Source organism: Phacochoerus africanus, chromosome 2 (assembly GCF_016906955.1).
Source record: "Phacochoerus africanus isolate WHEZ1 chromosome 2, ROS_Pafr_v1, whole genome shotgun sequence".
Taxonomy (NCBI): domain Eukaryota; kingdom Metazoa; phylum Chordata; class Mammalia; order Artiodactyla; family Suidae; genus Phacochoerus; species Phacochoerus africanus.
In genome coordinates this window covers 150759654-150781414 of record NC_062545.1, presented here as the reverse complement: position 1 = coordinate 150781414, position 21761 = coordinate 150759654, and the positions used below count along the sequence as shown (strand labels likewise).

Sequence of the window (21761 nt, the reverse complement as noted above, 5' to 3'; positions counted from 1 at the left end):
GCGGCTGTGGTGTAGGTTGGCAGCTGCTGCTCCAATTTCACCTCTAGCCTGAGAACTTTCATATGCTGCAATTGTTTTTCTTATTTTTAAGAAAAAAATAAATTGAAACTGATTCAAAACTATTAGACCCAGAAATTTCAGAATTAACAGAAAAAAATATTAAACAATTATGATAACTTTACCTCACATGTTAAAAAGTTAAACAGACTTATGGATGTTATGAAAAATATCCAAAGTGAATTTTGAGATGTGAAAACTATAATGGTCTAGATGAAAATGCAGCGATGTAGAATCTGAGCTTAGATGATATTAAGAGCAGATTAGACATTGTGGCAGGAAAGATAATTGAACTTGAAAATATAGCAATAAAAGTAAAAAAATACATAGGAAAAACTTAAAATCAAAATTGTGAAATGACTTTAATGACTAAAAAATAGACAAATTTGATTTTTAAAACCTATAAATCCCCAGATATAAGAAGCTCAAATAACCTCCCATATAAGAAGCATGAAGAAAACTGTATCAAGGTGCATCATAATAAAATTGCTCAAAAGCAGTTCTAAAGAGAAAGTTTTATAAGCATCCACAGGAAAAGGACATGTTTATTATAGAGGAACAAAGATGAGGTGACAGCAGAATTCTTGTCAGAAATGATGCAAATGACAAGACTATGGAATAGCATCTCGACCCATAATTGTATAGCCAGTGAAAATCTTTTTCAAAAACAAAGGTGAAAAAGAGTTGTCTTTTGCAGTGGGCTAAGGATCCAGTGTTGTCACTGAAGCAGCTCAGGTCATTGCTGTGGTGCAGGTTCAATCCTTGGCCTAGGAACTTCCACATACTGCGTGCACAGCCAAAAAAAAAAAAAAAAAAGGGAAATAACTTTTTTTCAAACTTACAAAAGTCTATATCAGTAGAACATCGTCTACAGATCCACAATACAAGCAATGTGAAAGGAAGAAGGAAGATGTCAGCTAGGAAGAAAATGATAAGATGGAATGAAGAGCACTGGAAATGGTAATGCAAGCTTCTTTCTTATACATGAAATGGTACATAACCTGAAGGTAACTGATGATAAACAAAGGACAACAAAGGAGATTAAAATAGAATCATATATACTCAACTCAATATACTCAACTCAAAAGAAGCCAGAAAAACAGATGGAACAAATTATTTTAATTGCAAGATGATAGGCTTAAAGTTAACCATTTCAATAATTAAAATAAATGTAAATGGTATAAATATATATTTCAAAGGCAGAGATTATCAGATAGGGTAAATGAGCAAGACACTACTGTATGCTGCTTATAAGAAATGCACTTTTAAAAAGACCCAAATGGGTAAATCATTTAAAAATGGGTGGGAGGAGATATACCATACTAGCAAAAAGCAGAAGAAAAAATCAGAGTCTTTATTATCATAAAAAGTAGATACAAGAGCAAAGACTATTACCCAGCATGAAGGTCATTTTGTAATCATAAAGGACTCAATTTATCCAGAGGACCACCATACTACACACTTAGGTATCTAATAACAAAACTTCAAAATGCATGGAGAAAAACCTGATAGAAATACAAAGAGAAATACACAATCTACAATTATAACCAGAGACTTCAATATTCCTCTCTCAATACTGATAGAACACGGAGACCAAAATTTAGTAATGCTAAAAAAAAAAAAAAAAAAAAAAGAACAATACTGCCAATCAACTTGAACCAATTACTCTTTAAAGAACACTCCACCCAATAACAGAATTCAGGTTCTTTTAATTTGCACATAGAATATTTATCAGGTAGACCATACTCTGGGTTTTATAGCCATAAGATAAATCTTCATACTCATGTAATGAGACTCAACATCTATAAGAATTCAAATCATACAAAGTTTTTTATCTGACCAAATGGAATTACATAAGAACTCAAAGAAATAGTTCTAGAAAGTCCACAAGTATTTGGAAAGTAAATAACATATTCTTAAATAACAGAAATAGAAATGAAAATCAGAACATAGTTTGAATGAACTGAAACTGAAAATATGATATGAAAGGACATCATCTCCTGAAAGAGGTCTGTCCTGATCATTTAGGCTGAAGTAGCTATCCAGTCATTCTCTATCACATCAATAAGTTTTAATTCCCTGTATGAAATCTCCTTACACCTGATATTTTGTTATCAGTTGATCATTGAGTGCCTTTCACTTTCAGAATCAAATTCCATATGAGCAGAACATTTTCTGGTTTATTCATCGCTGCATCCTCAGGAGAGTATCTGGCACCTAGTGGACCTCTGTAAATATTTTGTTGAATGAATGAATGAATGAATGCAAACAAGGCATCAGAAAGATAAAAATAAGGACTGGGAGCAGAATGTGGGAAGGAAGAGGAAAAGGCATCTTTTTAATAAACCAAACTGGGACTGGGACAGGAGTTTGCCCAGCAGAAGAGCAGGGCTGAGTAGATAGACCTCCAGAAGTTTCACCTAGTAAACATGGATCTTCTAAGCTGTGTGACCATTTCCACAGCTGCTTTTATGATGTTTTGGCAAAGAGAACTTGAGTGTTCTCTTCCTACAGCAGCACCCACTTGATAATTAGGATTGAGAACCACAAAGCACAGATCTCTACGAAGCTGCTTCCCCATTGCAAGAAAGCCTCCTTGCATTCTCTCTTGCACCAGCACCTACCTTTTATTTGCTTCTTTGAAGCGAAGATTTCATTGTACTATAGCTTCCACAACCACTATCTGGGAAATTTTTATCTGCGTGACATGCAGGTGCTGTGGTGATAAACACAACATGAATAAAATTAAAATACTACAAAATAAATTAAGTAATGAATAAATCTCTCATGGGTTTATACAAATCTCATAAATAAGCAGGAGTTGAACAGAGGACGGGGATTAATAAATTTAAATTAACCTCAAACAAATACAATTCAAACTGTGTATAGTTATGATAGTTCTGGAAGATCTACTGTCAGCTCAAAATGGCCTAATAACCTTCTGGAAGAACCACTGAGATCCTCTTCTTAAACAAAGCCTATTATCATATTGACAACAGTGGTTTGGAGAAAAACAGGGGCAAATACACATATACATATGCATATGCATAACATGAAATATGCATCTACATATGTATACACACATATAATGCATTCTCATTATTCACAGTAGCTAGGCTTTATAAAGTCATCACAAATACTGAATTAGTAAAGGCTGAAAACTTTGCTCTTGCAAGAAACACACACACCCCTCTATATATAAAAAAATTATGTATAGATCATATATATATATATATATATATATATAGCACATATATATAATCCTCATTTCCAAGATTTTTTTCTGTAAGTTTTCAATTCTACTAATATCTAACACCTCTTCCCTGAGCTCTTATATTTCTCCATTCTAATCTTCCCTTCTAGAGGCAACTAGTTTTAAATTTGCAAAAACATTGCAAAATCATTCTACACAACCTCGTGTTAATCATCACTAATTATTTTCTGGTTAGTGGCATTTATCTAATGTTAAATTTTGCTATGTTTTTCCACAATTTTTTCTCTACCACAATTTTGTAATCAATGCTACTGCAGCTCACTTTTTTTTAGTTTGATATATAGTTGATTTACAATATTATATTAGTTTCAGGTATGCAACATAGTGATTTGATATTTTTATATATTATGCATTATGAGAAGTTATAATAGTGATTGTATTCCCTGTGATGTACATTATATCCCTGTGACTTATTTATTTTTATAACTGGTGGTTTATATCTGATCTTTTTCACCTATTTCGCCCATCCACCCACCTCCCCTCCCCTCTGGCAATCATATGTTGGATCTCTGTCTCTTTCTTTTTCTTTTTATATTTATTCATTTGTTTTGTTTTTTAGATTCCACTTGGAAGTGACAATGCACATTACTTGTCTTTCTCTGACTTATTTCACACAGCATAATATCCTATAAGTCCATCTTTGTTGTTGCAAATGTCAAGATTTCATTCTTTTTTATGGCTGAGTAGTATTCCATTGTGTGTGTGTGTGTGTGTGTGTGTGTGTGTGTGTGTGTGTGTGTGTGTGTATCACATATTCTTTATCCATTCCTCTATTGATGGACATTTACGTTGCTTCCATATCTTGACTGTTTGTTTTCTAGGCTTGTGAAGCTTGTGCAACTTGTGCATCTGCCATTCTGGGACTCACTCCTATAGTCACTCTACTAACTCTTGCTGTGTTGGGTCCTATGCTATTCTCTTTCCTTGTCATTCCTTGTTTGAGAAGAGCACTTTTGTCCATAGCTTCCTGAAAAAAAATATATATAGTAAGAAAGTTTTATAAGATTGTGCTTCTCTGGAAATATCTTTGTTTTATTCTCTCATTTGATGGTAATTTGACTGGGTATAGAAATCCAACCTGGGAAGAATGATGCCATTTTGATTCTTATGAATGTTTTAGTCTTTATTCCAACATTGTGTTCAGTATTCATGGAACTCATTAATCTGGATTTTCATGTTCTTTCAGTTCCATTCTTTAATTTAAAAAATCCTGTTGGTTAAATATTAGTCCTCATGGAATAATTCTCCTCTATTTTACTTATTTTTTGTCTCATGTTGTCCATCTCAGTGTTTTTCTTCTATTTCTATAGAGATAGCTTTGATTTTTCTTCCAAAGTTTTAGCTTGGTTTTTTGTTTTGTTTTGTCTTTTTGTCTTTTCTAGGCCTGCTCCTGCAGCATATGGAGGTCCCCAGGCTAGGGGTCCAATCAGAGCTGTAGCCACCGGCCTAATGCCACAGCCACAGCAATGCCAGATCTGAGCTATGTCTGCAACCTATACCACAACTCACAGCAATGCTGGATCCTTAACCCACTGAGCAAGGCCAGGGATCAAACCTGCAACCTCATGGTTCCTAGTCGGATTCGTTAACCACTGAGCCATGATGGGAATTCCTTAGCTCAGTTTTGATTTCAGTTATTAAATAATCCAGGTCAGAGCCAGGGGTGGATGGGTCATGATGGTCTATACAAGGCAGATCAAGAGGGATGTCTTCTGGAAAGAGAACACATTGTTTATGAGGAAAATTCTACTCAGAATATTTACCCAGAGATTTTAATAAAAGCAAATGAGAAAAAGAAGCAATCATTAACTCCGGGTGCAGGGGTTGGTGTTGGGTGGATAAAGAAGATGGGAATTCAAATATAGTTACCTGCTAGGCTTAGCAGGTTAATTTTATTAACTATAAAATTATGATAGAATTACGTTGGAGAGTATGAAGGGAGGAGAAGAAAGGTGGGGTTTGTTTGTTTGTTTGTTTTGCTTTTTTGTCTTTTTAGGGGCATACCTACGGCACAGGGAAGTTCCCAGGCTAGGAGTCGAATTGGAGCTACAGCTGCCAACCTACACCACAGCCGCAGCTACAAAGGATCTGAGCCGCATCTGCAGCTCACGCCACAGCTCACAGCAATGTCAGATCCTTAACCCAGTGAGCAAGGCCAGGGATCGAACCTGCGTCCACATGAATACTAGTTGGGTTAGTTACCACTGAGCCATGGCAGGAACTCCTGTTTTTAAAAGTTAGTACCTCCATCCACCATAATAAAAGGTCAACAAAGTTTAAAATGGATGCATCAGAGAGCAGTGCATTATGTTATTTAGAAAGATGGAGGTAAATAGCAAAAGAAGCAGCTACAGGTGTTGATGGTAGATGCTACTGAAAAATAGAAAGAGAGTGGTGGGGCTACTGCAGCTGTTGTTGCAGTTGCTGTTATTGCTGCAAATCTTAAAGGCTGTTTGATTTTTTCCTGTTTTATTGAGACATAATTGACATAAAGCATTTTAAGTTTGCAGCAGAATGATTTGACTTACATATATTGATGCATTGTGAAATGATTACCACAGTAAGTTAACATTCATCATCTCATATGGATTTAAACAAAAAGAAAGAAAGAAAAGAGTTCCTACTGTGGCTCTGCAGTTTAAGGATCTGGCATTGCCATAGCTGTATCATAGGTCACAGCTGCAGCTCAGAATTGATCCCTGGCCCAGGAACTTCCATATGCCTAGGATGTGGCAGAAAAAGGAAACAAAAAGAAACAAAGAAAAAAAAAGTTTTTTCCTTGTTATGAGAACCCTTGAAATTTATTCTCTTAACAATTTCCAAATATATCGTGTCGCTTTAAAAAATAATTAATGATAAAATGAGATATCATCAGACCAAAAAAATAAAAGAATATCTCAAAGCATATGAACATTGTAAGTTCCTTGTTGCATGTTTGACCAGTACTCCAGACACTCAGTCATTTTTACCGCCAAGGAATATTGTAATCCCATTTGACATATGTTGAGAGCATGACCATATTTTTAGTATCTAATAGATGAAAAGGAGTAACTTTTAAAATTTCACGTTGTTGAGATGCTAGTAAAGGTGGACAATGTTTTATGCCCATTCACCAACTGATGTCTTTTCTGTGCACTATCTCTTCCACTCTTTCATCTAATGGGGGCTACATTTACTTCTCATTAACCAAAAGGTGTTTTTCACATATTAAGAAGAATGGCATGTTGGTCATCATTTTCAGCAGGTTGATTTTTAGCTTATATTCTCATACTTGAAATCATTTTTTTATGTGACCAAAACCTTTTTTTTTACCTTTAGTCCTTTCCTCACATGCATGAAGCACTGTATTTAGGCAGTAAATATACATGCACTTAAAAAAACGAAAGAAAGATGTAAGAAAAAAGAATGTATACATGTATGTGTGACTGGGTCACCTTGCTGTATAGTAGAAAATTGACAGAACACTGTAAACCAGCTATAATAGAAAAAAAATTTTTAAATCATAAAAAAAAGGAGGGAGTTCCCATTGTGGCACAGCAGAAATGAATCCAACTAATATTTGTCAGGGGGTTCGATCTCTGGCCTCTCTCAGTGGGTCAGGGATCTGACATTGCCATGACCTGTGGTGTAGGTCATAGATGTGGCTTGGATCTCGCGTTGCTGTGGTTGTGCTATAGTCCAGCAGTTATAGCTCTGATTCAATCTCTAGCCTGGGAACTTCCGTATGCTGTGGGTGTGGCCCTAAAAAGCAAATAAAATAAAATAAAATAAAATAAAATAAAATAAAATAAAAGCAGAAATTAAAGAGCAAGATTCTGACTGTTTTCCCAAAAGGACTCTGGTTGAGTGCAAAGCATGCACTGAGGAATTCTGAATAAGGAATGTACGTGACAGAATTAGGCAGAACTAAGAGTCACTGGGTCCACTTACTGGAGTGAATCTTCACAGCCAAACCACTAGGACTCAGGAACCAGAACAATGGTAGTAATTCACTAATGCTGATTGCGCACTCAGTTAAGTGCCAGGCATGCATCCAAGAACTTTACACACGTTATCTCATCAGTACAGAATGAATTGGAATTTGAGTCTGAACTCCAAGTGCAAAGTGAAGCACTGATGTGCCAGGGAAAGTGAAGGGGGGGGGGGGTCAGGATGGGGTCGAATCCTGGAGCATGAGTTTGAAATAAAAATGTAAATTATTGATCAATTCTTTTGAAACCAAAATAATAATCTTTCAAGAAATGAAATTAATACAGAGCCTTTTTTTTTTTGTATTGGTCTGATATTCCTTTCCCAAAAGACAATAAACATTTTTGAAGATGTGGCTATGACATGGGTGGAGCTTGAGGTCATTCTCAGCTGTTTTGTCCTGACACTTACCTTGGTTTTCCTATTTGGGATTTGCTTCCTCATTCACAAATCATAAGTGTCACATGCCCCCTGCTTTGTGGACACTGACATCACCATGAAGAAATTACCTCCCCTGGGTGTGACATCTCTTGAGATGTACCACAGTTTTCTACGGATGATTAATAACTTTGGGGTCACACCTAACACAGTCATGGCAAGAAGAGAATTGGGGAGAGTACTGGGTGAGTATGCACACTCTCCAAAAGTGTGTTCTGAGAGTCCAGTCAATTCTGGAGAGGTCAGCAGGGGCCACGCCATTCACATTTGGCCAGACTGGGGACATCACGGTATCTTCCCAACCCCAGCTTCTTCTGTGGCACCCGAGGTGTTCTGCTCTTTTCCTGTCTTCTCTCTGCCCCTTGTTTTCCCATCTCTGATCTTGATATTCGACCTCAGCACCATTTGTCCATTGAGAGGCACAAAATTCTACTTTTCCTAATCCCACTTCCCCAGGACTCTCTCCTCTCCTGTCTTCCTTGAGGCCTAGTCCCTGAGAAGGAGGATATGCCAGGTCCTGATAATTGTTAGGTGATAAGGACTCAGTTGGTTATGCTGGTCACACATTTGCAGTTATATACAGAATTTGACCCAAAGGCCCATCTTTATGTAGAAGGCCACCGGCACCTGACTACTTCACTTTAAAAGGAGGTCACACCCTCTCCATGAACATTCCATGGCCAATGGAGAGTTGATGGGGCAGTAGCCAGGTCTTTGTTCAAAATGGTGCCATTCCAAGAGCTGCTGACATGGGTGCTTATGGAGGTTTGACTGAGTGGCCAGAATAGCCCCCACTGTGAAGACAGCTCTGCGGGGAGAGAAGGAGATCATCTGGAAGAGCCGGGTTAGAGGAGGAAGTCACTTCTCATCACACTGTCTCTAGAGTCTTAAGGTTTCCAGGTCATGCCAGTTTCTGATTTCCCTGAATTCGTTCATGGCTGGTATTAGTATTACTCAGGGTTTTAATCTAGAAAACAATGTACAAATAAATATTAATCCTTAGAAAATATTGCTATTATAAACTGACTTTATTGTAATATATAAATTATACACTCTTACTCACATATAATTATTATATTAATATAACAATATGTAACATTAATACAACATTATATGTCAATATAACATTAATAATACAGTAATTGAATAGTAATGACTTGGTTGTTTACATCACCTTAACAATTAAATTATTTAATTGTATATAATTTTATTACATGAGTAATAGCATATGGTGTATATTATTACATAATTAATTGCAAATCTATATGACAAACAAATGGATGTACCATAGTACAAAAATATCAACTCCTATGAGCACAGACATGGCTATCAGATTGATAAATTTCCCCAACGGGATGCCTAGCTCATGTGACATTGAAATGAAGCACATGATATGCATGTGCTTTTGTGGAAGCTCCACCCACACACGTGATTAGAGTCCTTGACCCTCCTGACTGATCACACCAGTGAAATGTCCAATCAGTTGACTGACTTGACTCTTCAAAATCGAATGGGATGGTCACACTGCTTAGAGGCAAGCTGGTTTTCATGTACAGCAGTATTCTGAAGTTTGGGGACAGTCACTTTCAGGTGGCTTTGGGTCTGGGCCACCATGACCTGTGTGTGATGCTGTCAGGGACCAAAGCCTCCAGCTGGCCCGGCATCGGATGACCAGCTGACCCACCTCTGCCACCAACACGCAGCACAAATCACACAGAGAGGTTGTGAAGCTTAGTTAATATTTAAAACATTTTGATGCTCAGATAAAAGGGGATTCAAGTTGTCACCAATTAGTAGGAAAAGACTAATTATTATACAGACCTATGATCTTTTATAAGTAGAAACATTAAAGGAATCTAAAAGCTATCACTTTCCATGAAAGAGCAGATGGCCTGAATTAGACCCTAAAATATAATGAGAATGTGTGTTCATATAGAGATAGATAGAGATCACCAAACAGGAATTTTTTAGAGGGCTGTTGGGGGATGGGTGACAAAATAAAACAAAAAACACGATGTCATCCTATCCAGAACTGTCTATGGGAACTTATCCAGAGAAAACATTGTCTTCTGTTCCAGAGTTTTAACTATTTGCAACTGCATTTATCATATTTCAACAAAATTCATCATTTAGGCAATAAATACTGAGTTCCTATTATGGGGAGGGTGCTAGAATAATACAATAAATGAACTGCAGTGTTGACTATTAAAGAATTTATAGCCTAGCGGAAGAAGACAGATGAACATAAAAATACAAACTGTTTTCCCATAACCCTGATTTCTGCCTTTTCACACCCATCATCGCCAAAACACCTTTTGGTGCTTTTGGGAGGGAGCACTTTGTCTCAGCTCCTGAATTTTCTCCTGAGCTGGCAGGGGTCTTCCCCAAGCCTGAGTTGAAGGCCATGCTGCCTTTGCTGTTGATCATCTCCTGAAACCCCTGTACGGGTTCACACACAGCCACAGAGGCTGTGCCAGGCACCTAGGGGGAACGCCTTTTCCGTGGCAGCACTACCTCAGCAAAACCTTGGTCCAGACACTCCGAGGCCACTACCACATCCACCAGCCACTCAGGCCTCACCTCTTTCTCACGTCTCCGGATTTCACAGACTCTGCCACACTTTGGGAGGTGACTAAAGGGACTTGACGTACAAGAAACGTGCCAGTCTAAGTCTGATGCTTCCCAAAGGCCAAAGGAAAATTTTTGCAATGAAATTCCAGTCTTTACCACCTCCCAAGCATTTCCCGGAACCCAGAGAACACCCACATCTGTCACAGAAGCAAAGTCTTCCAGTGAAGAGGAGGTGATGGGGTGGGATGCATCTTCTTTGGGAGATCCAGATGCTTCTTGGCCATTCAAGGACAATGTCTGAGTTCCCAAGCCAGGGTGAGGTGAGAACTTTTCCTTATCATACCTCCTGGGCTTCGGACAGAAAGCACTGGCTCAGGGGCACACACCCACACGCACTCACGCACGCACAAAGGACCTTGCGTATGCGGCACCCCCTCTGATTTCTTTACCCTCAGACGCTAAAGATGCTTTGGTGCCTGTTTCCCAGAGCAAACCCTGGGACTGTATAAGTGAAGGGAGAGGTCTTCCAAACAAAGCAGGAACAAGTAATAATAACCACAGGACTGTGGCCTTTTGGGATGGGGCCCAGCTGAACTGTCTGCCTTCACAATGAATTGTGACGTTGAATTAGATAAGTTTTTTTTTTTTTTTTTTAATTTTGAATGTGGTTTGCAAATACAGTGTTAGGTACATTTTTGATGTTTATTTCACAGTCTCGGGAGCTACAAATTATTCACAAACAGGTTCAGAAATTTGGGGAATAGGGATTTGTGGGAAGTAAAGATTGTTTCATTGAGTGTGGGATGACCACTAAGGGCAGTGAAAGTAAAATGTACTAAAATGGTGGAATGCTGAAACGTGGCAAGAAATAGCAAGACTTCGGCAGACCTGGTGTCTTGACACTTTATCCACCAGTTACTGATGAGTCAGTGATAATGAAATAAGGACTGAGGTTGATTATTTTTTCACAAAGGAATTTCTGTGCATGTATATGGTTGCATTTGTGTGGCAGAGCCTGTGGGACTCAGAATCCAGCAAAGGCAGGTCCTGGCCTGGTGGCAGGTGTGGCGTGCCCTGAGGAAGCTGGACAGAACCTTTTCTTGAATCACACAGTCATTTATCTAGTTTTTAATTCAGCTTTACTCTTCTAATCCAAGTTTCCTCCACTAAGAGCATGCCCCACCCCTCTCTCTAATCCTAACTTTTAGCTGGCCACTCCTTGGGCAGAAAGATGCTGTACCTGATGGGGTCCATTCCTGACACCAGGCTGTGACCACAGGTCTCTTCCAGTCAGAAGAGAGCTTTTCCAGTTTCCTTTCATTCTCTTCTTTTCTATTTCTGTTCCTTCTTTTCCACTTTAGAGAATGTTGTCCAATTGCCTCTTTTTACTCCTGACCTCCTGTAAGAAAACCATTGATTGAGCTTCTCAGTTTTAAGACAATAAGTGGGATTTGTTCCTCTAAATGCTATGGTTTAAAAAAAGAAAAGAAAAGGAAAAGAAAAGTCTATCAGAAATGGCAGAGCAGGGGAGACCCCAAACTCCTAAGCTCTGAGGGAGTCTAGCTCGGCTGGGCCTCTGTCAGTGACCTGAGAGGGGGACATTCTTAGCAGCAGAAAGTATTTTTAGGCAACTTTAAAATAGAGCCAAAAATAAATCTAATAGAAACAAGAAAAGGAGAGCTTTGATTCTGAAATACCCTGTGGTTCTTGAAATGTGAATAAAATTACTTCCTGAAAAAGCTCAAAAAAGGTGTTAATCATTCCCTTTTCAGTCACGACATTGAGTAGGGTCCCCAGTGCCTGCCTAACAGCTCGTTCCATTGGCTCCAGTGACCTAACCCGGGCATAAATCCTAGCGCACTTCCGCCATGTCAAGTGGCCTGTGAGGTTTTAAATAAACGTCCTTGCTTGACAACTCCCTGCAATTAGACTTTGACCGTGGGCGTCCTGTTAACTTGCTGCTTCCTCTGTTCTTTCCCGTTCCCTTTCTTCGGCACTCTCTTTTTAATAGTACCTCGTATAGGTTACCTGCAATCTTCGTAACTCTAATGATCTTGGAGGTCAGGTGTTGCAGAAACCAGGGTCCTGAGTGTAGTTCAGAAAATGGTTTAAAGAGTCCAAGAAAAGCTCTTCAAGGAATGCAGTGAGTCCAAGCCAACTTTTATCTCACCCGACAGTCTCTTCTCCCTCGAGAGCAGAAAGGGAATATCTTGAATGAGAAGTATACAGACCTACTTGCTATAATGTGACATGTTACAGGTGATTTGGGATAGATAAATATGAAGTAACATGTGAATACAAAATGCCTCAGTTCATTTGCCTCAGCCTTGCATTGGCAGGGATGATGCGCCTGCTATGTGCTGGGCATTTGTTTGTACTGGGCTATGTGAGTGATGGAAGCCATAGATCAATACCTGCCTCTTAGATATTTTTTTCCTTTTTTTTTTCTTTTTTCTTTTTTTTTTTGCTGCACCCGCAGCATGCAGAAGTTCCCTAGCCAAGGATCAAACCCACCTACAGCAGGTACCCAAGCCACAGCAGTGATAACACAAGATTCTTAACTTGCTGCACCACCAAGGAATTCCCATTCAGATATTTCAAATATAGTAGTGGGAGCAAGTGACGTACCCAAATAACTGTATTACAAAGTAGAAGATAATGTCCCCATGGGGATGTGAATGAAGAAGCTCTTGAACATTTTAGGAGAAAAGGGTTGGATCTAACTAGAGGAATATGAAAAGTCTTCATGCAGGAGTGGATTTTCCCCATAGAAGGTGATATCTCAAGGATTATTCGAGACTCGGGGAGAGTTTATCCCAAAGCTGTGAGAATTGTGCCTGGAAAGCTCACAAGGTGGTGAAGTTATGGTATATTGGGGATATATTCTGGGAGATATTTTAAGTTTAGAAAGATGATGAGGAAAACAGAGAACACTGTTCCTGGGGAGCTTTGAGGCTGAGATGGTACATGACAAATAAAAATAGTGCTTGATACAGTGTTCAGAGGGCTGTATTAGAGATACTGACATGTGCAGAACAAGGGGTCCGAAAAAGCCATAAAACTGGTCATGAAAGATACACAAGATTTTGACCAACTCAGAAGGGATTACAGGCAGAGCAAGCATTTATACAAAGATATTGAGATGAGAAACATACATTCTGTTGGGTAAATTATAGCTTAAGGTGACCAGAGCACAAAGGACAAGCAGACCTGGGATGGGGGGTGGGCAAGAAGGGAGGGAGGCCAGATAATCAGGTCAGGGTCAGACTAGGAAGGACCTTGAAAGCAAACAAAAGGAATCTGGGTTTATTTTAGGCAACAAAGGCTTCTGAGCAAGGAAATGAAATAATCACCTGGGATAACTGTATAAGAAAATACCTTTTTTCTTCAGTCCAAATAAAACACAGAACCTCCTTTGATTAAAGGCTTCAGGATAACAATGAAGAGACAAAAATATGAATCTAAGTCATTGGTGTATAAAGTCGTTTTTAAATTTTTGATCCTGGTCTAGTGCAAGCACTGAGCTCCTGGGGTCTTAAGACAGGCCAGGGCACCAAGGTCTGTGTTTGTCCATCACCAGGCCTCAGCAATTTAATGAACATTTGTTGGAAAGGTGAAGAAAATATCTATTAAGTGAGTTACATGATGAAAACGACCCCCACATAATTTTAATATTTTCAAAAAGTGGAACAACATGGGGAAGAGCAATGCTCATCTGGCTGAGGATGGACAGCCTCTGAATGTGAAAGACAGGACAGGGTGGTCTTCCCTATACGGCTGGGGGGATCCATTCTACTCACTGCTTTCTCCACTGGAGAGCTCAGTGACTGAACAGGAATACAAGGAGTACATCCCAAAGTCAGAGAAAAACAATGGGTACCCTTCCCAGTGAGCTCGCTTCTTGCACACTTTCCAGGAACCAATACAACAGATAGGTAAGAATGAAGAACCAATGGGATGCTGTGATTGGCAGATACACTGAATGTCTTCATCCTGGTTACCTGATAAGCATGGCAATAGGAGAGATGATACCTAACACTCTACAACAGAATAAATATTATTGAATAGCTAATTAACAGGCCTAGGAGACGTGATATGTAACTACACAAAATTATTCAGAAAAGCAATGGAGGATATTCTGTTATCCGTTTAAAAGTATCTATGACCTCTTTGAAGCTAGAAACCACGTATTGGTGGTGTTGGTCCCCAGCCCTTAGCACAGTGCCTTTGGGGGCTGGTAGGCCCTCCATGCATAAACAATACATGCAAATGAACTCACTCAGATGTACCTTCCAGTGTCTGCATCCAGCTCCTGCCTCCGGGGACAGAGGTGGTGTGGTCACTTGAACACCAGCCTCCCTTCACCTCCGGGGACACTCAGGAAACTGTACTTCCCGGGAACCCATCTTCCTTTTCAAGATTAGGATGGGAAAATGGGGATATTTAAAAAAAAAATTTTATTAGAGTATAGTTGATTTCTCCTATACAGCAAAGTTACTTTTTACTTTATCATTATGTTTTTTTTTTTTTTTTTCATTACTGTTTGTGGCTTGCTAAGGTGTCCATGAAAATAAGAGCCTAAGAGTTCTGGCGAGAGCCGGGAAGAGTGACAAGGCAGCTTGCACAAGCCCTTCCCCAGGCACTCTGCCAGTGCCCCGTCTGTCTTGTGTGTGCCACACCTAAATGTTGACCGAAAAATCCCTCCTCGGTTCCAGGCCAGCTGCCCCTCCGGTGTGTAGACAGCCAGCTGGGGCAATGAGCCAAGTGCCACTCTTGTGTGAGAAGGTGAACCAGTGTCCATGGTGCATCCGGATGAGGTCACAGAATTGATACCAGTGACACAGATTCATCTTGGCTCTCATTTCACCAGATAAAGCAGTGGGGAAGCATGAAGCCCAGCAGTTCACCTGAGAGCAAATTTCACGCCGGAAAACTCTGCTCTTTGGTACTGAAGGTGGTGCTCAGCCCTCCAAAGTCTGTTCTGCCTCCTGCCCTTTGCCAGCTGAGGAAGCCAAGCCAGCCTGGGTCACGCTCACCCTGGTGGCCAAGCTACCGTGTGTCACCAGCATCCTTTAAGCTGAATCTTTCCTCTTACCATTTCCGTGACAGAATCATTTCATCTGTAATAATTTTCCACAGGAGGCTGTGGAGAGGAGGCTGCCGGAGTTTTACCTGCTGTTCAAACCAGGCACGGTCGAGAGAGACCATTTTTCTTTGTGTTTGAAACCAACAGGAGGACGAAAAGGCCCCATAAATACAGCCAATCAGGAGTATTTTATATCTATTGCCGCAATGAGAGAGCCCACCTGTAACAAAACAGAAGAGGGATGCAAGGAAATAAGAAGAGAAAAAAAAGGAGGAAAGGAAGAAAGATTTAGGGAAAAAAGGGAGCAGGGTTAATCCTTCATGTTGAAATGTTCCTGTGGTTTATAGCAAAAGAGTGCTTTGGGCTGTCAGGGCTATTCGTCAAGGGTTAAATGTCGCTCAAATCACTCCTATTATGAACAGAGAAGTGTGTGTGTGTGTGTGTGTGTGTGTGTGTGTGTGTGTGTGTGTGTGTGGCGTTACTTTCTTATGCATTTCAAATGGAGCCACGCTGGCCTGGAGATGACCTGCCACACGATTTTTAAATTATCTTTGTGCGCGCTCTGCTTGTTTTGGAAATGCTCTAAATAAAAATAATGGACTGTCTTTTAATAAGTCTCATTGTGAAGATTCCACATATCAAGCCCCGCCATGCAGCTTGGAGGCAAACATCGGGCATGTGTGATCTCGCTGGAAGAGAGACAAATGGGGCTTCAGGCAGCTCTGTCGAGGGACCACTGCCGGGGAAATGGCATCCGCGAGCCGGCACATCTGTCAGGGTGCAGGATATTGGCACCTGTCATGCAATTTCAGTCATGACTTTTAATAAAGCTGCCCTCCCTTAGGTAAAATTGGAACTTGACTGTAACATTATCTGCAAGCCCGTCTTGTTTTCCCCTCCAGAGCACTTTTGTACGTGAGGTGGTTCCAATGGATCTGAAAGCTGAAGTATGATGTTTACCAGCGCCGCCCTTGCTCCCCAGAACTCTGGATTTGAAAGAGATGTTGCATTGAGGTTTTTTTTTTTTTTTTTTTTTTTTTGCTTGCTTGCTTGCTTTTGCAGAATGTCTCCTTTGGCCAACGGATGCTGGCTTCCCTCTTTATTTTCATATCACTCGCCCCCTCCCGTCCACCTACCACCGCCTCCATCCCCCTCGCCTCCCCACTCTGGGTTGTTGTTTGAGTGAATTTAGCCCGGGGAAGTATGTATATCATAAAAACCGGGTTGGGATTTGCTGGCTGTCACTCAATAAATCAGTCAGAGTTTAATTACCAGGCAAATGATGGGCTGTGGTGACAGGCACCAGCTCTGGTCGAGAGCATTTCTTTTGGGGCAACTGCTATGGAAAAAAAAAAACTAAAAATGAGGTTACTGCATGTGTGTGTCTGTGTGTATCTGTGTGTGTCCATGTGAGATAGACAAGAACACAAGGGTAAGAGGCAAAAGGGTAAAACAAAAAGCTAAGTGAGCATTGGCCAGAGAGAAAGGAAAATCTAAGGACTCTTACAGCTGCAATCAACCCTCAAAAGTTCTGTTCTAAGACAGTGGAAATTTTAGGAGTCATTTTAATGCAATGTTCCTTGGGAAAAGCTTTCTGTGTAGTGCCTGAAACATCACTAGTTGAGTGTTGCATGATTTCTGTACTAACACGTAGTAATTTCACTTCCCCGAGCAACACACAAAAATGTTTTATTTGTGAACTATTAAAAAGACTTCCAAACTGGAAACCTCACACACATACACACACTCCAGACAAAATATCAGAAAATAATGTGTTCAATGATGTTTCACAAAGTGGGAGTCAAGTGGGTTTTCGCCTTTATTTAAGGTTTTCTTATATTTTCCCACCACTAATTAACCATTGCTCCCCCCACTTCCCTCACACCCTCTCCAACACTTCTGGGCAAGATTCCAGGTTGAGTGACCCTGAAACACAGAGTCAGGATTTTTTTTTTTGAAAGGCAATTCACACTCAATGTGGTTTTTATTTTTGACTAGTTGTAAGAAATGCCCTCTTCTACCTGTGGTGTGTCAGGAGGCTGTATGTGGATTTGCCATGGTGTGTTTTGACTGAAATAGTGTCTATTTTCCTTTTTTGATTTTTAGGGATGCACCTGGGGCAAATGGAGGTTCCCAGGCTAGGGGTAAAAATCAGAGCTGTAGCAGCTGGCCTACACCACAGCCACAGCAACATGGGACCCAAACTATGTCTATGACCTACACCACAGCTCGTGGCAATGCCAGGTCTCTAACCGACTGAGCAAGACCAGGGATCGAACCAGAGTCTTCATGAATACTAGTTAGGTTGTTACCACTGAGCCATAGCAGGAACTCCTGTTTTCCTTGGCATGTCTCAAAGTGTTTATTTACAATCCTTTGGCCATTTAAAGGAATCGTGAGGACCTTTGGCTGTAAGTAATACAGCCATGATGCAGAGAGCAAGCTTCCTGGCGGGGAGCAGGGCAGGGGTAGGGCAGGGTTTACCAATAATGCAGGATGGAGGAGAAGGCCTGCTCTGTGGGTCCTTCTCCAGAATTTAAATTTCATTGGATTTTTCCCAAGCTGACCTGGATCTAACTGTCCTTCCTTAAATTCTTTTAGAATTACATCATTAGAAGAGTATGATACTCATCGACCAAAGACAACAGCCTGAGATTTTGATAAGTATATGATAAACATTTCAGACATAAGATCAGATGGAAATTGATGGGTAATAAGACCTGCCATATAACTGGGGGAAATCTAGTCAATACTCGGTGACAGACTATATGGGGAAAGAGTTTGAGAAAGAATGGATATATATATGGAGATGTAGGGCTGATTCACTTTGCTGAATACCTGAAACTAACAGAACTTTGCAAGTCACCTATACTCCCATAAAATGTATTTTTTTGAAAAAGAAAAGATCAGGCAGGATGGACTTGGACACCATCAAAAAAATATTATACTTTATAATCAAAGCAAAATCAGCAGGTTTTGGCCTTGGCTTTGGCCAATTCTTCTTTGTGAAGAAAATGTTCACAAAGAACAGCCACTCCAGTTTAAATTGCTATTACAAGAGAGAGAGAGAAAAAAAAAAGCAAAACAAAACAATACAAAATCCTGTACCACCTGGCCAGAAAATGGCCTGTGACCTGATTCCTGGAAACTGAAGAACTGGAGCCCGACTTCCCACCCCACAACCTCTTATTTGTTCTTGCTTGAATCCGTCCTAGGCCTCGGTTTACCTTGCCCATGGCTCAAGTGTCAGCGCTCCTGGGGCCCAATAAATTTCTCTATGGTTTTAGTCTAGGTAGCAAATGATCAATTCCAATAACCCTAAGAATGAGCAGGCTTTGTTTAAATGTCTGTTAAAACAGATTTTATGGCTGCGTCAGGGCTGTATCAGATGGCTCAGCGTGTTCACGTAGCCCATAATACATGTCATGAGGCTCTCCGAAAATATCGGGTTAAGAGAAGCAGAATCTTTCCTAGGGTTGTTCCTTTTCAAAAGTCCCCCCCCCATGTTAAACAACCTTTAAGTCCAAACTTAATGGCCATTTTACAAACAAGAGCTAGAATTAAAAGAGATAGTAGTGGTATTGTCGCAGAGCAGAAAGGAAGATGTAAGATCAGAAGGTGGAAAATATAAACCAAATACTATTTCAAATTAGCCAAAAGGAGCTTCAATCCATATGGTCTGACATTTTGCAGGGTCAAAAAGCTGCCTGTGTTTTTGCCCCAACAGGATTCGTACCTGCTTCAATACAGTATTTAAAGCAAAGTCGTGAAAAATCATGCATGCTCTTTTCAGACAAATCTAAATATGTCCTCAATGATGAAAAAACTGGCTGGTCACTCATTTAATCCCACTGGTTCTGTTGAGTATTCTTTATTTGTAATCTTCAAGTAAAAGAGAAAACAATGTTGAAAGAGTTATTAAGTGTACAGCTTTCTGCTGCTTCCGAGCAATCAATAGCACGTGGAGACGTCTGATGGTGGCTTTCTGTGAGGCCCCTCTCAGGGCCACGATGGTTAATATCTCCCCTGTGTTTCAGAACAGAGTAAAAATTAAATTCATCTTTATAGTATCTGATTTTTAAAGATCTCCAGGAAGGGATTTCCACAAATGGAAGAGAGTTCTATTATCATGTGCTAAAATCCCTCACCACTTACATCCAAAGCACTGCACTTGGAAGCCCATTTCCTCTTGCTTTTTTCAGAAGAGGAAAGACTTCACTACCTGCTGCATATTTAATTTTTATAGACCTGAATGCCAAGTCAGGGTGAAAGATCTCCACAAAAGTGGGTGGGAAGTCACCTCAGGAGCTTGTCCCAGTGGTGCCTGCTCCCTGTATGGCCAGCTCCCCTGCTGGGTGGTCAGCATGGAAGCCCATCCACTCACACACAGATTCGCTGGCTCAAAGATGCGAGCCCCTTATTTTGACTACAGACCTCCTCTGTTCCAAGAGATTCAGTTCTAAACAGGAAAAGCAAGGCCCCTACTTCAGATGTGCTGGCATCCTCATGGGGATAGACTGAAAACAAACAAACACGTAAGCAAGAAAAACATCAGCTGGTGATGAGTGCTGTGCGGAAAATTAAAATGATGTGTTGCAATAGATAGTGCCTAGCATTTTCTGGTCAGGAATGACCTCTCTGAAGAAGTGACATTTAAGCCAAGAAGGCTTGTGAGCGAAGGTTGAGGCAAGAACATTCTGAGCACAGGGGCAGCTTGGAGTTTTGGAAAATGGAATGAATGCTGGATTGGAGGGTAATGAATGAGGGCAAAGTGGCCGGAAATGAGTTAGGACAAGCAGGGGGAGGAAGAGAAGGTGGGGGGTCCTGTACCCATGGCAACAGTACACTTCCTTCTAGTTCCCATAGGTAGTTGTAGGGGGGGTTTAGGATGGAGACCTCCATGATTTGGGTCAAGTTGAGTTGAGTTCTACAAGGATCATTCTACCACCTATCAAAGTGGACAAATTAGAAACAGGGAGACCCAAGTGGGGAGAGTTGCTATAGTCCGGGTGAAAGAGGGCTTGAGGATTGGGCAATGGATGATGAGGAGTGGACAGATATAGCACATGTCTTAAAGTAGAGTCTCCAGGGATTGCTGATGGACTGGACTGGACTGGACAATGACAAGAGACAGGGTAGTGTATTGTTCATGCAACCCAACAGCACATGCTGTGTGAAAAATAGCACCAACATCTAGATGGCTTCAAACAACTGCGATTAGCTCCTCCTTTAGTCTTCATGCCCATGGAGAGTTGGTAGGGACTTTGTTCCATGTAGTCCCCACTTAAAAGCCTAGGCTGGAGGATACTCTCCTTTGGCTTGTGGCTGATTGCTGAATCAGGATTAAGAGCATTTAGAGAATCATCCAACTTGTCAGTGCTTCCACACAGAGGTGTTACCCACCACCTGTGCCCACAGCTCATTGTCAAGGACAAGTTCCTGGGTCCAGGGGATAGAGGAGAGGAGTTATTCTCTGTGGGGAACAGGAGAGGGAAACTGGCTGTCGGAAAATGCACTTAACATCCATCATAAGAGGTGTAAAGGACAATCCCTGGAATTTTTGTTTGTGCAACAACATAGAGGGTGCTCCCATTTCTTGGCTGTGGGAAAGCAGGGGGATGAGTGCCAGTGAGCCTTTACTGGTAAACACTCCCGTCACCAGAGAGTGCCAGATCCTCACTGCCCTAGATTATTCTCTGGGCTGGACCCAGCACTGTGACCAGCATATGACACATTACATACTCAGTGACATTATGAGGGAATGAATGAACCGAAGAATGAGAATAAATCATTAAGCCATTGGGTTGACTTTCTAAGGGTAGCAAACAATTGCACTTTCATCCTTCCTGGCTAAAGCCAACCCAGAAATCCATGTTCAAGTCAGTATTGTAATCCAGATCCCAGGCTCATGGACTGACTCACACGAGCTGCTTGCAGCTATGTTTTTTCCCAGACCATCGCTTGTCTGTCTTGAGGTTTTGTGCTTCAGCTCCTGGTACCTTCCTAAGTCTGGGCAGCTTGTCTGACTACTTCAGATTACCTACCTGGATGCCAGTTTAACTCTCAACTTTTGAGTTAGATGCATCTCTAGCACCAGCTAAGGGACACTTTGGTCAGCTAAGGCATTTGCACATTATCCTACCAGCCATTGAAGGCACTGACCCTTCTGGAGCGGAGGATTAGCATGAACTGCCTCCTGACTGAGAGCTCCTGAGGGTGGGCACTATACTCCTTGGACCTATGCATTTCCAGCATTGATCAGGGTGATGGACACAGAGAAGCACATGACAGAAGTATGATGTATGAACTACTGTGTGTATGAATGAATGATGGATGATCGAGTGAGGTTTAAAAAGATGAATGTTT

The 21761-nt window shown here is 40.8% G+C and overlaps 1 long non-coding RNA gene across 2 annotated transcripts; it reads right to left on the bottom strand.

The window, feature by feature from the left end:
• Nucleotides 1-1705: 1705 nt before the first annotated feature.
• LOC125121206 (uncharacterized) lies at nucleotides 1706-12605 on the bottom strand. 2 transcript variants are annotated; one of them, XR_007133402.1, is made up of 5 exons: nucleotides 12338-12605; nucleotides 11550-11708; nucleotides 7712-8705; nucleotides 2682-2773; nucleotides 1706-2285 (listed from the first exon to the last, which is right to left on the bottom strand). It is a non-coding gene; the product is annotated as an uncharacterized LOC125121206 (long non-coding RNA). The 2 variants fall into 2 exon arrangements; XR_007133401.1 differs by lacking the exon at nucleotides 1706-2285 and having other exon boundaries at nucleotides 2358-2773.
• Nucleotides 12606-21761: the final 9156 nt, after the last annotated feature.